This window comes from Rhipicephalus microplus, chromosome X (genome assembly GCF_043290135.1).
Source record: "Rhipicephalus microplus isolate Deutch F79 chromosome X, USDA_Rmic, whole genome shotgun sequence".
NCBI classification, from domain to species: Eukaryota; Metazoa; Arthropoda; class Arachnida; order Ixodida; family Ixodidae; genus Rhipicephalus; species Rhipicephalus microplus.
The window spans coordinates 136,980,659-136,995,989 of record NC_134710.1 but is presented as its reverse complement, the minus strand read 5'-3'; the positions used below and the strand labels follow the sequence as shown (position 1 = coordinate 136,995,989).

Here is a 15,331-nt window from a genome sequence, read left to right as displayed (position 1 = left end):
AAGATTGCATAGGTACTCCTATGATAAAACCGTCATTTCGTGTTAACGTCAATTGTAGTTAGCCCCACCGCGGTGGTCTAGTGGCTAAGGTACTTGGCTGCTGACCCGCAGGGCGCGGGATCGAATCCCGGCTGCGGCGGCTGCATTTCCGATGGAGGCGGAAATGTTGTAGGCCCGTGTGCTCAGATTTGGGTGCACGTTAAAGAACCCTAGGTGGTCTAAATTTCCGGAGCCCTCCACTACGGCGTCTCTCATAATCATATAGTGGTTTTGGGACGTTAAACCCCACATATCCATCAATCAATCAATCAATTGTAGTTAGGTTCTATGCACTGAAGTTGATTTATGTGGCATGCAGTGTCCAGGGCTACCGTCCTCGCAAGCACCTGCAGCGTTTCATATCAGCATATCACTTTTGGTATTGCTGATACTCATATTCTTGTTGGCACGTTTGCGCAAGTGCAAACGACTGGTCATATAAAACATATGCGACTGTTCAGCATATATCTGTGCGTATGGTACATACATTTAGTGCCATTTCATAATGTGCCGCTCAATAAAAAAAACATACAACACGGCCATCTTCCCTCCGCAAGCTTCGCATAACGTCGATACCCTATGGTACGTGATATATGTCAATTTTTTTTTTCACACAGTCTTATTAAATTTCGAAATCAAGTAACTTCAGACGGGGTTGGGACGGAACCAAGCAGCTTCACGTGATCGATTCTATACCAACCCAGATGAAAGACTGACTGAAAAGTTTAGTGCTTTAGGCGCTCACCATTTTAGCCCACCACAGAGTCTACATAATGATTAATGTACTCAAATGCTAACCTGAAGGTCTTGGGAGCGATTTCCGACTGCGGTGGCCGCATTATTATGGAGAAAAAAGCCTAGGGGCTTGTGTAATACTTAGGTTTACGAGCACGTTAAAGAGATGGTCAAAATTTGCGGAGCCTGTCACTATACGACGTTCCTTATAATCTTATATACTAAAAGCTCGTTATTCGGATTTTGCCGGACCGAAAAAATGGTGCCAATTTACCAAATGCGGAATATAGAATGTATCAATAAAACAATAAAGAAACGTCTATTGCGCTTTTATTTTCCTAAGGAACACGAAAATCCAGCACTTATTTTGCAAAAGAGCATCCGCTAAGCTTGCGCAATTTTTCGCCATTCGTGACTTCGCATTGAGACCACAGCTTTATACACCCGTTTCTTAAACCTATTAGTGCATATGTGTTCTGAACTCATGCCTTATTGCGCACCAACAACGCGATTATAGATGGCGACCACGCCTTTAAAAGCGCCCGCGGCCGTTCGCGATGTCGGCGAACGCCATCTTCGTTCCCTTGCGTCGTACCTTTGCGGTGCGCCGCGTTCGGCGTGCTCCGAGGATCATCCCAGTTATGCGGGTCGCGAACAGATACAGCCGAATGAACTATAGGTTGAAGTAAGCTATCAAACAAGCTATCGAACAAAATTTTTTGCGTACAAAGGCACCTTTGCCTTTTTTATATCTATACCCACCTATAGCTGCATATACGTCTTCGCGCACTCATGGTCGTCTCCATATCGTTGTAAATACCGAAAGAGCGCGAATGATTCGCAGGGTTATTACATGCATGAACAGCGTGACTTCCTCGTCGCGATGAGACCTGGCGTAGCTCTGCGGACTTCCTCGTCGCGTTCCACCGGTCACGCGTCACACATATACCCCTGACCACGGTATGCTGGTATGTGTCACCACTGATTAACAGTATACATGGGCCCAGACTTTGAAAATCTTAAAGGGGCCATGACACCCAATCATTGTTGATAATCTGTGTTGTCTGGGCTAATTATTGGGTGTTCACAAACAAGCTGGTGAAATTTTCAGCGATTTTGGTCAAACACGCAATTTTAATGAATATTTTTATAAACACGCAAACGGCCTGACAGTTTGACAACACTGACGCACTCGTAACTAGCCGTGACGTAAGAAGCCACTTGCCTTGCAGGCGTCTCTATTCCGGCCAACGATTCTATTTCATGGTCATCTGCGCGTACAGTGGAGCTATTTCAGCTTCGTTTAGCTTGGCATTGAAAATTGAACAACTTGCATCGGCTAAAACAAAGGTATAGAAGACGACGGATACATTCCATGAAGCACATGACGACACACACACACCAAGGTAAAATCGTGGTCTCCGGCGCTGAGCGGGGTTTATAGCCGGCGACTTCTACGACTTATTTTGCAGCGAAATATTCTTTTACGGTCCATTTTCCGTACATGTACGAGCACAATACACCTTGTTCTATTTTTTCGCTAAATATTGCAATTTGGTGGGTGACCGGGTCATTGCCCCTTTATAGAGACAGAAGGAAGGAGCTCGTGCCGTAGAAAATGTGGTGCCGGCGGTGTCGTCGATGGTGTAAATGTCCCAACGGAAGCGAAGAATAAAAAGATCACGGCTCGAGGCCGGAATAGCACCCAGACGTTTTGTATGACAGTCAAGTATTCTGTCAGAACAACACAGTACGTCGAGGTGATATATACAGAAAAAGACCACGTGCGGCCGGGTAACATAAATTGTGTTTCGAGTATCTGCTAGCCGTTTTTATAACAATGTACTAAATGATACACGCGAACCCGCAAGCTATAGCCAGGCGTTGTTCGAATACGCCGACAACCGTCACTCATGAAATGCGCGCGCCGTATAGCGTGCACTTCGTTGCCACAAAAAACGCGTCTGCCTAACGTGAGCGGCGGCGTTACGCCTGAGCATGAGTCTTTCTTTGCATGCCAGGGTAGTCGGCTGGCCTAGTCCGTCCAGGATGTACGCCCAACTATACTCGCCTTATGCAACGACGTTGGTCCACTAGACATGGTTCAAATAATAATAAAAAAAATGTTCCGCTCAGACTCGCCGACTGCTTCGCATGAAATAAATTCCCACAACAGCTTGGGACCTGCGCAAGAGGAGGCCTGAAAGAAGACAATTTACCCCAAATTTTTATATGCGCCAAATCAGCTACGTAGCAGCCGTGCGTAACTGGCGCAACTTTGAGAAAAAGAAGATTAACAACCTCATTCGGAAAAGCTTCGAAAAACTGCTAGGCATTCCCATAACTGCTAGCACAGACCGCCTCTGTAAATTAGGCGTGCACAATACGCTGGATGAAATCATCGAAGCACAGGAATCAGCCCAGCTGGATCTTTGGCAGGGAGAAGAATCTTAGCCATTCTGGGCCTCAATTCAGTGTTGGAAAAGGAGAGAAGCCATGGAATGACCGAGGAGCAAAGGGAAAATATTCCTGTTACACCGATTCCTCGCATTATGCATCCGCGGCACAATGAGGGAAGACGTAGAGCAAGAGTGATTGCGATGAAGATCAAGGATGATCTCCAATCAGTCGGCTTCGTAGATGCGGCACAAAATGGACGCTCACCTCACTATGCCTTGGTCGCAATAAGTAACAGAGGTCAAATCATCTCGTCGGCCTCCATGACTGGGGCCATCTCTTCTAACGCGGGACAGGCTGATATTGCTTTGGAACTCTTGGATGACAAGAGGACGCAAATCTACTCAGGTCGGCGGTCAGGCCATATTGCTCGGGCTCCATAGCCAAAGATTACGTTCTTAAGAACAGGACAATGACTATGAACTCAATCACTTGGTTCTCAGCACACCTAGTTTGAAATTTAGACTCCTTATCGAAAGCCCGCGTACTGATTCCCCGTGCGAGAGGAGAAGCCTTGTCACAGTGCAGGGTTCAAGAGTTCCGAGACACCTTATTCACATTTAATTAATTCACACAGCACTTCTATCCGGAGAGTATTTCCTCCCCCCCTCCCCTCCCCACAAAAAGCTCATGAGACCACAGGCGCTGACCCTTAAGATGCTACAAACTAATTCTTATCCGAATATCGTTTTCATGCACTGTCTATTCCCAAGTGACTTCATCTCTTAGTGCACTCGCTGCGGAAAAACGCGTGATTTAGAGCACATGCTTTGGTGGTGCCTCTCGTTAAGTGGGAATAAGTACCTCACAGAATAGAAGTGGAGCTCGGTTCTCAAGAGCTCGGAATATCAGCATCAACTTTGGGCTGTTCAGAGAGCCTGCGATGCGGCTATTATATATAGGATATAGTTCTAACCGACCCCACGTGAGAGCGGCCCGCAGTGTCACCCTAAGGGGTGGCACCATTTCCGAATCCTTAAATAAAGTTCTTCGTACTGTATCAGTTATCTGTAATGTGAATTCATGAAATGGCTATAATAAGATGGTAAATAAATCGAACAGAATGTAAACCAACATGTGACTATACGCTGATGCAAACCCGGAAAAGGTGGGAGCGTAGTCTTGACTCGCTACCTTAGAGTGATCTTGTTTGAGGGCACTATTTCCTGGTGCGTGCTGCAGTCTAGATACGTGTCATTTTTCATATTTCGCAGGCTTTTTCAAGAGCACCCCCCTCCTCCCTCGCCCACGTCCCAAAAGCGCAGTTAGATGCAATTTGATCATGCCTACATATGTCACATTGACATTTCATTGATTAGGCGAGCATTCGTCGAGTTAGTAAAATTAATTATCGAGACCTTATTGACAAAAAAATAGCAGTGTCTACTACATTATACTGGGAACAATATGTACTGGGTGTGCTTCACGTAAGGACGTTTCATTTTTTTTTAAATCATGCCGTGTGATATTTGGGTCACCCTGTAGACAAAGTTTAAACTGTCCACAAAATATGCGACCACTTAGTTCTCAAGCTCTGTGGGAATCGATGGTATGTTAAGCAGAAAGCAAGTAGCAAGATATTCCACGCTTTTATTTATTTATTTTGAGCCAAGCGTAGGGAGGTTGATCGACGCCAACGTGCAGTTGAATTGGTCTGCTCATATCAGCGGCTTACCAAACATATCGACTACACTGACGCCCACCAGGTATAGCTTATATTTAGACGTAACATCAGCCATCAATATTAGTTTTATCGAAACAAAGTGTAAGCTACGGTGCGATATGCATTATACGTGTAGTGATTTTCGGCGGATTTTTCCGTGGCCTGAGCCATGGTAAAGAGTACATAGTTTTCTGGGTGACAGGAGTAAATATGCAATGTTTATTGCGTTGTTACGGAAGCAGATGCCCAACACTGACCCTGATTGACGTCATCGTGAAAAGAGCTCCCCGGTGCGGAATCGAGCGCTGGTGTGGCTTTCAGGTATCCGACAGCCGTGGGTTCGGTTCCGGCTAGAACCGTGACCGTTATTCTTGCTGTATGCGTCTGACTTTTCGCTCCCTGACAACACTCCCGACAAAGGCACGCCATTTTCTGCAACAAGGGCTCCTTCAAGCTCTCGGGTCGAGATTTCCAAAGGCTGTTCTCGCTGTTTCTGAGCTAATATCGGATGTGAATTGCGTGTGACGCTGTGTGTTCCAATAGCCATGGCCATTGGGTTGTTACCATGCATGGTAAGCGGGAATGCGTCACACGTGACTGAGAGAAAGGGTTTTGTGACGTACGTGGCAGCTATGCCATATGCTATTCATGTCGTGACCTGCCACTTATGTTCCTCATCCACTCATATCCTCCTATGCCAATTTTTTTACACACAAAGTAAAGGGGATGACCACGAGAGCATCCGGGCGGACAGACAGACAAACAGACATACAGGTAGATAGATAAAGTTAAATTTCATATGGTGCGCACAGAAATGCCACGTTGGACTGAGCCGAATGCGTGAGCTGAATGCAGTCGCATTCCGCACAACCAAAATGAAGTTGTTTTCCTCCCACTTGAAAACGCAAAGAGCGGAAAAGGAAAAAAAAGTAGTAAAGGCACACGTTAGGAATTCGTAATGTTTAAACAGTATTAACTGACTATATAATTAAGCAAACTCGGCCTTATGCATAAGTTCCGGTAACATTGCAGATTTCTCTAAGTTTTCTAGCGATTTCGATAAGTGATTCTCAAAAACATGAAAAATTAGCAGCGTGCCAGAAAGTTCCCTAAAAATGACGCATATTTCTGCCAGCTCAGATAGAATTTTGCGAAAAGACATTTACTTGTGCACACGTACCTCTTGTAATGACCAGCGCGAGTGATGTCGCCAATAATGTTGTTAACATGACTACTAAAAATGTATAACGCGATAAAGGAAAAAAAAACGTACGTGAAAAATATACGGCGAGTTGGCAAGTTTGTTGTCTTAGCGCTGTAAACAAAGGCAGTGCCTTTGTTTACAGCGCTAACAAAGGCAATAACAAAGGCTTGTAAACAAATGCAGTACCACGCCTTCGGCAAGAGAATATTAATTCCAGAGGTTGTGAAAGTGCCTAGATTTCTATTTTAATATCTATAAAATTTCCATTATATGCATTGCGTGACTCTGCTTAATGTTCTGCGCTCAAGTCAGTACTCTTAAAAAGTGCCATGTCCTTTAACTCGTTATTCGTTCACCTCTGTGAACATATAGCACTTTCTAATGGAGGAGGAAATCTGGAGGAATGTTCTTAGTGCGTGTGAATAAGTGTCGTTTGTCCTGACGCTGTCCGTCGTCGCTACTCCTTGAGCAGAAAAAGTGTAACCATAATTACTTGGCCTAACAACAAGAAAAAAAAGTGCAGTGAGCTTTTTTTCACACACAATGAACGACTTTAACGCTATGGCTCCTTATTGAAATGAAGGCATCGCGCGATGGATTGCCAGAGTTTTCGCAACTCACGAAATTCATGCAAGACCTTATTTTTCAAAAGAAACAATATATACGCGTACGCAAGCGAACAAGAACTCGCGCTGGGCTGGACGAGAAAAAAAGAAAAAGAAAAAAAAAAGTGGTTGGCCACGCGCATTTTCAGCGGCTGATTCAGAGTCATGCGTAAGCTCGGCAAACACTCGCGCTGCTGCACCTTTATCCGCCTGACAGAGCCGAGACAAAGCCGGCCAGCGCCCATCGGGTCAGACACAGAAGCGCGGCCAGGGGCGGCCGGCCCGGCGCTGTCAGACGGACGGCCTGTCAGCGCTGCGGCGGTGACCGATCTGCGTCCGTGACACCGTCCCGTGGACGACGAGAAAAGTGGCCGTCGCTATGCGCGGCTGCCGAGATGCGACCGCGGGGGGTTGCGCGGACCGAGCGCTGGCAGCTTGTTTGCATCGGGGCTGAAACAACCGCCCAGTTCGGTGAGCTCTTTTCTTTCTCTATTATTACTTCATTTTTTATATACATATATTTTTCGCTCTCTCGGCGAAGGGTGCCGCCTTGACGGAACGAGCAAACACACGTTCGCTCACAGCCTAACTCCCCGCGGTACGGCTTGTGACCGCCGATGACCACATCAGTCGCTAAAATGCGCACGCGACAAGTCAACTGATCCTGCCCGCATATATAGATGCGTGTCAGGGTTTACTAAACGAGAAGTCCTTGTCTTAGCGGTGGCTATTCTGTACGTTACCGACCCAATTGTCTACACTTATAACCGTGTTGCATCCACCGATCGCAAAGGAACACGAGGCCGCTAAAGCGAGAGAATGATGGAACTATTCATGGGGAAACAAGCGCCTTAGTAACGTAGTGAAGTAGAGTTTGGTAGGCATGACGAGACGAGAATTATAAATTACCCAGACAAAACAAGACGCAATATTAAAAGGCAGCACAGCTAGCGTACTTGCAAACAGTCATTGAATGAATCCAATTATAAAAAAAAAATACTGAACGTGCCCCGAAACGAAGTGTAGAAAACGGGTGCCGAAATTTGGAGCAAATGTACTAATGAATTTATTTATTTATTCATTTATTTATTTATTTATTTATTTATTTATTTATTTATTTATTTATTTATTTATTTATTGCGTTTGGTGGAAATGCAACGTGAGAAACAACTGTATGCCTGCTATACCACACATGGATTGTGACAGTAGCCGTTCGCTCTACTGCTCTCATGCTTCAAATGCGATATGTCCAGCTTCAGCGATACGTCAAAGAATACATACGCACATACACACACATACATACATACATACATACATACATACATACATACATACATACATACATACATACATACATACATACATACATACATACATACATACATACATACATATGAACAAATATAGCAAAGAGAGAGAACGGCACAGAACTCGGAAAAATATCTTCGACACAGGCGTCGTCCCAAAGCCGCTGTATATTTTGTCTTCAAAGTAAATCTGACGAAAGTACGGAAGCTAGCAACCGTAACGAAACAAAATGAGATTTAATGCCATTCGCAGAATAGCTCGGCTCACACGGCCCCTTCTCCTCATGACTTATCGAGCGCCAAGGCGAAACACCACGAAACACGGCTTTCCCTGCTGCGGATCCCAGTGCTTGGTTGAGCAGTGCGGGGACAGGTGGCGCCACATGTCATGGTGCTTAGCATTACCCAAGGTTCACAAGCAACGCGGGGACGCAGGCAGCGGTGGCGCGGTTCGATATTGCTGCGGGGCGAATGCGCGGCGCGGGAGCCGCCGCCGGAGCTTTACGCAGAAAGGGGGGCGCGGCACGGGCGGGCTGCGAAGGAATTTCGTTGTCGCCAATGGGCCCCCCAAAAACCCTGGCTCTTTTTGGTCTAAGCGCGACTCGAGTCGCGAATCTACCTTGCGTATAAGTTATGATGCAGTTATGAGCGCTCATTCGGTATGTAGCGTGAGAAATGGCGCTTCCTTGCCATAAAACGTCAGTGTAGTTCCGCGTTCGCCTTTGAATTTCCTATTTGATTGATCGCAATTAAATTTGCGTACTAATGTGTCCGCGAATTTCTCGCTATGTGCTTACGTGCATCTCTGTGAATACGTTCTTAGCTTTGCGGCAAGTGTTTTCGTGGTTCTCATTTCGACTTACCAAGCAAGGAGCCTTCCGATTGTTTTAATTTCTCGGTACCGCTATAGTGTGCCCGAGTTTGCCCGCATGGTTACTGTCAGCCGCCACGACTTCCCACACATTCGAAAGAATGTTGCTGACAGTAAAATATGAAATTCGACTAAACAAGGACAAAAATGTTCACTAACCGCTACGCCGCTGACTGAAAATGCGTTAGAAATAGGTGATTTCCAAAGGGTAGACGACAGGGATAAAAAATTACTCGATAAAACAATCGGCCAGATCAAGCTCTGAAGAAAATGAGTAATATCCTATTGAAGATCTGTAGTGAGTTGAAACGATATTGCCTAGTCATAATAAGCAGGCGGAATAACTTGGTACGGAAATCGTGTATCTGAGCCAGCATTTGCGTTTCACAGCTGCTGCTGCTGCAACTGTGAACGTGAAATAAAGTGGTAATTTAACACACCTTCTAGATGACTCGTTATGTTATTGCAGTCACATTACGTGCACGAAGTGTCTTCCGAAGGCCGCTGACAGGCGAATGCTTTAGATTTGTTGTTTTATTACGTACGGCGCGTTAAAAACGAGCTCGACACGTCCTACGCACTTGCGAGAGTGCTATTTCCTTCTTGCTCGTAGCCTGTGCGGCGAGCTCATACATTTACTGCGATGAGGCAGCTGCCCGCCCGGGACAACCGTCGATAGGCCCTGGTAGCGCTACCGAAGGCGCCGGTCGCAGAAACGAGATGTTGGCCGCGCAAAAACACGAAAGGGCGGAATGGCAGAGACGCGGCAGGCCCGAAAGGAGAAGAAAAAGCAAAACAAATCGAGAAAGAAGCTCTTTCGGACTCTCACCTCCCCTCTTTCGTCTTTTGCGCGGTGAGCGAGGCCCAAGACGGCCGCAGGTCAATAGCCGACAGAGTCGGCCTTTCTGCGAGACAACCCGGCGAAGCTTTTCGAAGCAATCGCCGACAGTTTTGTGAAATATACCACGCGGTCATTGCGGAGCAAGGCGATGTTTTCTTTCTTCTGCATCGAACGACAGGTTTTTTTCGCAGCAGGGCCGTGGGCAGCCGTGAAGGCAGTGATTTCGAGCAGGGGTCAAGTCGAGCGGTCGGTCGCTTGCCAGTGTCCCTTTTGACACACGTTGCACTCTGTCGCAAGCGTCCAGCATGCGAGGAGGCACGGACCTCGCGCCCCTGCGCGCAATGTGTATCATCACGATTCGCTCGCGTGCCGAGGCCCCTTCCGTCCACTCGCGGCCACTGCTGCGTCTTTCGGATCGTGCGACACTGCTGGGGACTCGCTCGGGGCGACGAAGGCTGATACCGTAAGGAGCAATGATGCACTTCTGCAACTATATCTTTTAACGTTGCGTCTCTGAACGAGAACAAGGATTTTAGAGAAAGGAAGTGCCTTACATGTATTACGTCAAAACTGCCAAAGCATGAAACGTCTTCCGGGTTCTGAGTACCACTGTTCCGTTAGCTAGCACACAGAACCTGACACTGCCCTATACTTCGATGTAACACAGAATTTCATGACTGATTCATTCGTTTATGTAGGTAAGAGTGTTGACGGAAGAAAAGTTCTAACTTCATCGAATATTACTTTCTTCGCCCCAGATATATATAAAAAATAAAATCAAAGTAGCAAGCAAAAACAAACTATACCTTGTGATACTGAAGTCAGTGAGTTTTTTCTCTCCCTCTTTTACATTTAAAATTACGTGAAGTATTGCGCTCATTTAGAATGCAATGTAGTCATTATTAACAGGTGCAAAATTAACTGAAACGTGCTCAGTCAGTATAGATGCTCTCGTATAATCCACGCCCCGGAGTTATATGGCCTCCAGATCTTTGAGTGGCGCCCTCTCATGTGTGAAGTCAGTTTGTGGACTCCTCTCTCAACAACGCTGCAGCTACTGCAGCAGCCGCTGCTCCTGTGCGCGGTTCGTTTGCTTCTGCAGGCGGGAACACTGTCGAACGAATAGCCCCGCGAGGGTCAAATAACGCCTAGAACGAATGTTTACGAGTGCAATTATGAGTTTGTTTTAGTTTCAGCCCAAACAACAGGGCCAAGAAAGCTCCCAGATGGCCGATGGGCACGCTGATGCCGCCGACCACATTGCTGGCAAGAAAGTGAAACTACGTGTTAGTGTTATCACTCGTCATCTGCAGTTTCCCCCATGCGATACTAATTAGTTTGAATATTTCGAAATGTCAATTAGCGTGTATTTCTCCAGCATCCACAAGCGTGCGATACAGCTATAGCGAAACGTCGCGGTCTCTCATCGATGGCCTGCGGGTGTACAGCGCAGGCCACGTTGTTGATGTTCGCAGCTGATGCCGTCAATAAAGATCACATCAACGTTGTGGCTCTCCTCCAGCAAACACGTATACTTGCGAACCCATGATGAAGTACTGCTCTGTGCCACGGTGTGCTTCGTCCACCCGTGAAAAGGACGCTGTAGCTTTCACAAGAATGCTAAAGAGAAAGGCATGCCTGCCCTTTTCCTTGGGATATTTTTCTCTGCAGTGCAACGATAGTGACAGCGAACACGAGGATATGCGTGAGAATCGCCGATATCTGCCACTCTGGCATTCGCAAACAACACACGAGATAATTACTGCAGAGTAGCTGTTCAAATTGCTGCATGGGCAGTCAATCAACCGTTCATGGCATCTATAATAGAAATTCAAAGCAGCATCAAATTACCAAATTTGGGATAGTCGTGCTTGGGTTGCAGTTATGGGCGTTGGAAGGGCGCAAACCGGTGTTGTGCCGCAGTAAGATAAGCCTTTAGGGGCAGGTGCTGGTGTGACTCGGGGAGGGGGCATGTTCCGCCTTAATGCACTCCGTGGTTGATGCAAATGACTGAAGTTTGTCCCAATGTTTGTTCAAAGAGCGATATCATGAAGTAGTTCATATTTATACCGCACCGGGCTGGCATTCGGGTATTTAAATATAGCAAATAGTTATCGCTGGTTGTATACACCACGCACATGGCCACAAAGATTATGTGACAACCTTTAGTGAATGTGCACTAAACAGCGATAGCAGGTGTCGCTTATGAATTTATGGTAAGTATAGTGGTAAGCAGTGCGCTAGGTACGCACTTGTCTTGATCAGATGAAACACGGTTGCAGGCTTACCGAAAAGTGGAACGTATATAGGCGGGTGTAGCGAACGTCACTTTCAGCGAAGTGCTTGCCGCACACGGTCGGTGAAGACGTGGGGCGCTTTTCCTCTCGAAAGTTTGACTATGCCCTTCTTGCTCAGCTTCGGGTCCTTAGGATAGTTGTGAAAGCTAAGGCTCTTTTCACGCGTGGGTAAGCATATAAAGGCGCAAAGCTGTACTCGACCATTGCGCAGCACTCGCAGTCATAAGAAACAAAGCACTGTGCTTTTGAAATGAGCGTTAAAAGCTGACACCCACGGTTGCTGAGCAACGCCAGTATATAGCCATCACACACTAAATAACCAATTAAACTGCGTCTTTGCTGAGCGTTACCACGACGGTGGTTTCTATACGGCGCCGCGCTTCGAAAGCGCGTGATTCCTCGAACTGACGTCATACAAGCGCGGTTCGCAGCACCGCCATCGGTCACACACTGCAGGGCAATAGAGAACTGGGGCCCCGCCGTGGTAGTCTATAGTGGCTAAGGTACTCGGCTGCTGACCCGCAGGTCGCGGGTTCGAATCCCGGCTGCGGCGGCTGCATTTCCGATGGGGGCGGAAATGTTGTAGGCCCGTGTACTCAGATTTGGGTGCACGTTAAAGAACCCCAGGTGGTCGAAATTTCTGGAGCCCTCCACTACGGCGTCTCTCATAATCATATGGTGGTTTTGGGACGTTAAACCCCACAAATCTATCTATCAATAGAGAACTGGGGTGAAAATATGGAGGGAGGCGTCGTCGTGTACATTTGAGTCAGTTCTGCCAAAACTTCTATCCGAGCAAGAGCGCCCGTTTTTTTTTATCGTCATCAATAATATGAAAACTTAATATGCCAATAAGCCTTGACGCTATATTCTTTTTTGTGACTGCTTTTAGCACGTATATATACTTCGTGTAGGCATCACTTCGTCCACTCGTGAAAATGAATAGAGCGCGTACGCCAGAGTATACTTGTCGAATAACTGATCATGCATGTATACAAAGACAAGAACCATGCTGACGCTCAAGTCGCGCGATGAACATTTAAAATTGCGATGCGTTATTGTGGACGTTAGCAGGAGATTGAGAGAGGCTATGGTGTCAACAGCACCAAACATTGCTTAAGTATATAGTGTGAGGTGACCGAGGTCTTACGAGAAACTTGAAAACACCCCCTCACCGTTTTTGGCACAGAAAGATGGGTCACGGCCATTTAAGCGCATGAGGAGCTCAATTAAGCTAGTTTTTTTTTTTCGTTTGTTGCGACACTTCGTCAGTCCGTATTCAGCTATATGCTTTATCTAACCCTTTTCTCTCTTAATCTACCCTTCCTACCGCTGTTTTAAAGAGATTTACTGCGAGCTTAACACAAGAAAAATATAACATATATCTGTCACTACAAATCGGCTTGCAACAACAGCCGCGACCTCATACAGGGAGTTTACAAGGATATGTGACCAGCAGTAGACTGGGCGACCTCCGCTCATTTGGTACCAGTGTAAACTGAGATGGTGAAAACGCCCATGTAATTTCGTTATATTTTGGTTAAGTCGCAGTAAATCTTTTCATAATCACCAACTTACTCGGCTATTGGAACATGTTTGCACTTAGCCCCGTGGAGGGCAGCAAATCGGGCTTTTTTTTTTTCTTCATAATCTCGTCACCTTTGTCCAGCCCTGCTTCTTAATCTCTTTCAAAGAGACGTGCTACGCAATTCGTCTGTCTTTAGTAATTGCCACGGGTTTCATGTTTAATGCAGTTTAAATGGACACTAAAGAGGAACAGTAACTCCGTTTATATTGACAAACAGCATTCTGAGAACTCTAATGCCACATGTTTTACAATCAGAATTAGCGGAAAAAATCAAGGTTGAAGTTTCACTTTTTTTAATTTCGCACAAAAATCTCCACGTGTAACGTAAGAAATTTCAAAATGTATTTTTGGTATTTTCGTTGCATTGGCATGATGAAATTTTTTTCGAAAATTCGTATACTAAGTATATGGCACCCACAAAAACAACGTACGTCGTGTTTATCAATTGCAAGCTACGTCGACGCCTTCAAAGTTTCTTACGTCACGGTGTTTCATTTCAAGGGGGCGTGGCCACTTACGTTTCCTAAGTTTTCGCACGTTTTCTCACATAACAAAGCGTCGTGTCGCGCTAAGAGTGAAGTTTTCGGGATTCTGAAAGTCGTTTTGCCTTTTGGTGTCCCTTTGATGTTTTCCGCCAGTGTGCGCAAAAAGTTTTCCAATACTCCAGGAATTTTGTTGGGACCCTGCATGGATACTTAGATGAAATCAACCTAGAGTGTTGAAATGGCGATCAAGAAACACCCTAGTACTTACTTCCAAGGAAATACCGTTAGTTTGAGAGAAAATTCCATTTTCGTGTTCCGCATAGGATTCGCACACTTTAAACTGTTCCCCATCGAAGAAGCTTGTAGAATTCTCCACGTGCGTCCTTTTTACTGCGCCACAGTCGGCGCTGCGGTTTCTTGCTGCTTGTTTCTTCTTTGCTGCAGCTGCTGTTGGTCAAGTGGTGTACAGCATTCGGGCATCCGATAAAAATGAAATGAGCGCAGAATTTTGCTGAACTTTCCGTTAAAGCCATAATCTTCGTGAGCGAGCGAAATTACGCGCAGCAGTACGCAATTAGGAAGCTATACCGCTGAGCCGTGACCGCACCTACGGAGCGCAGCCCGACAAAAACGGAACTTTTGGGCTTCCAGCGTCGTCCTCAAGGGTAACGTCAAGACGTTATTTTTTTTCGAGAATCAAACAGGAGAGCACAAGCTTGAAGCGCGCACACTCTTGATCCGACGTAGGGTTAGGGCAAGTAAGCCTGTATCCCATGGCACACACAAAAAAAAAATGGAAAAGAGAAGGGGAAGGGGGCACGAGCCCAGGGTGCCACTCCCTGGCTACGCCACCGTGGCTTCCTAGGACAAAAAGGAAAGGTTGGGGATAGGGCCTATCGCCAGGGGCATGGAGTAGACAGAAAGCCTAAAAGATCTGCTCGGTGTGCCCAACAGGAGGTGAAGTATGAATAACGGTCAATGGAGCGATGTAGATGCGCAAAATGAGGTCTGCATTATGCGCTGGGCGAAGTACCTTTAAAGTTTAAGCGATAATAATTAATCGGTATGCGTGTATGTGTTCGACCTTTTGTTTGTCGTGAAATAAAATGGTTCTGATCAGTCTCAAGTGAACACGAGCTTCGTTCGGAGCGGTGTTCCTCTGAGTGAACATCCCTCGTTTTCAGTGAACCGCCAGCAATGCCTCGTGCTGGGGCGTCATGGGGTCGCCGATACAGCCTT

General features: G+C 46.3%; 1 protein-coding gene and 1 long non-coding RNA gene across 2 annotated transcripts in view; one reads left to right on the top strand and one right to left on the bottom strand.

The window, feature by feature from the left end:
* The window catches only part of LOC119176865 (uncharacterized), a 118,750-nt gene that overhangs the window by 87,261 nt on the left and 16,158 nt on the right, over positions 1-15,331 (bottom strand). The gene's annotated exons all lie outside the window — the stretch shown is intronic.
* Positions 6,706-15,331, top strand: part of LOC142775783 (uncharacterized) — a 670,285-nt gene continuing 661,659 nt past the window's right edge. The window contains exon 1 of the long non-coding RNA XR_012887005.1: positions 6,706-7,174. This is a non-coding gene — a long non-coding RNA (uncharacterized LOC142775783). The remainder of the gene's footprint in view (positions 7,175-15,331) is intronic.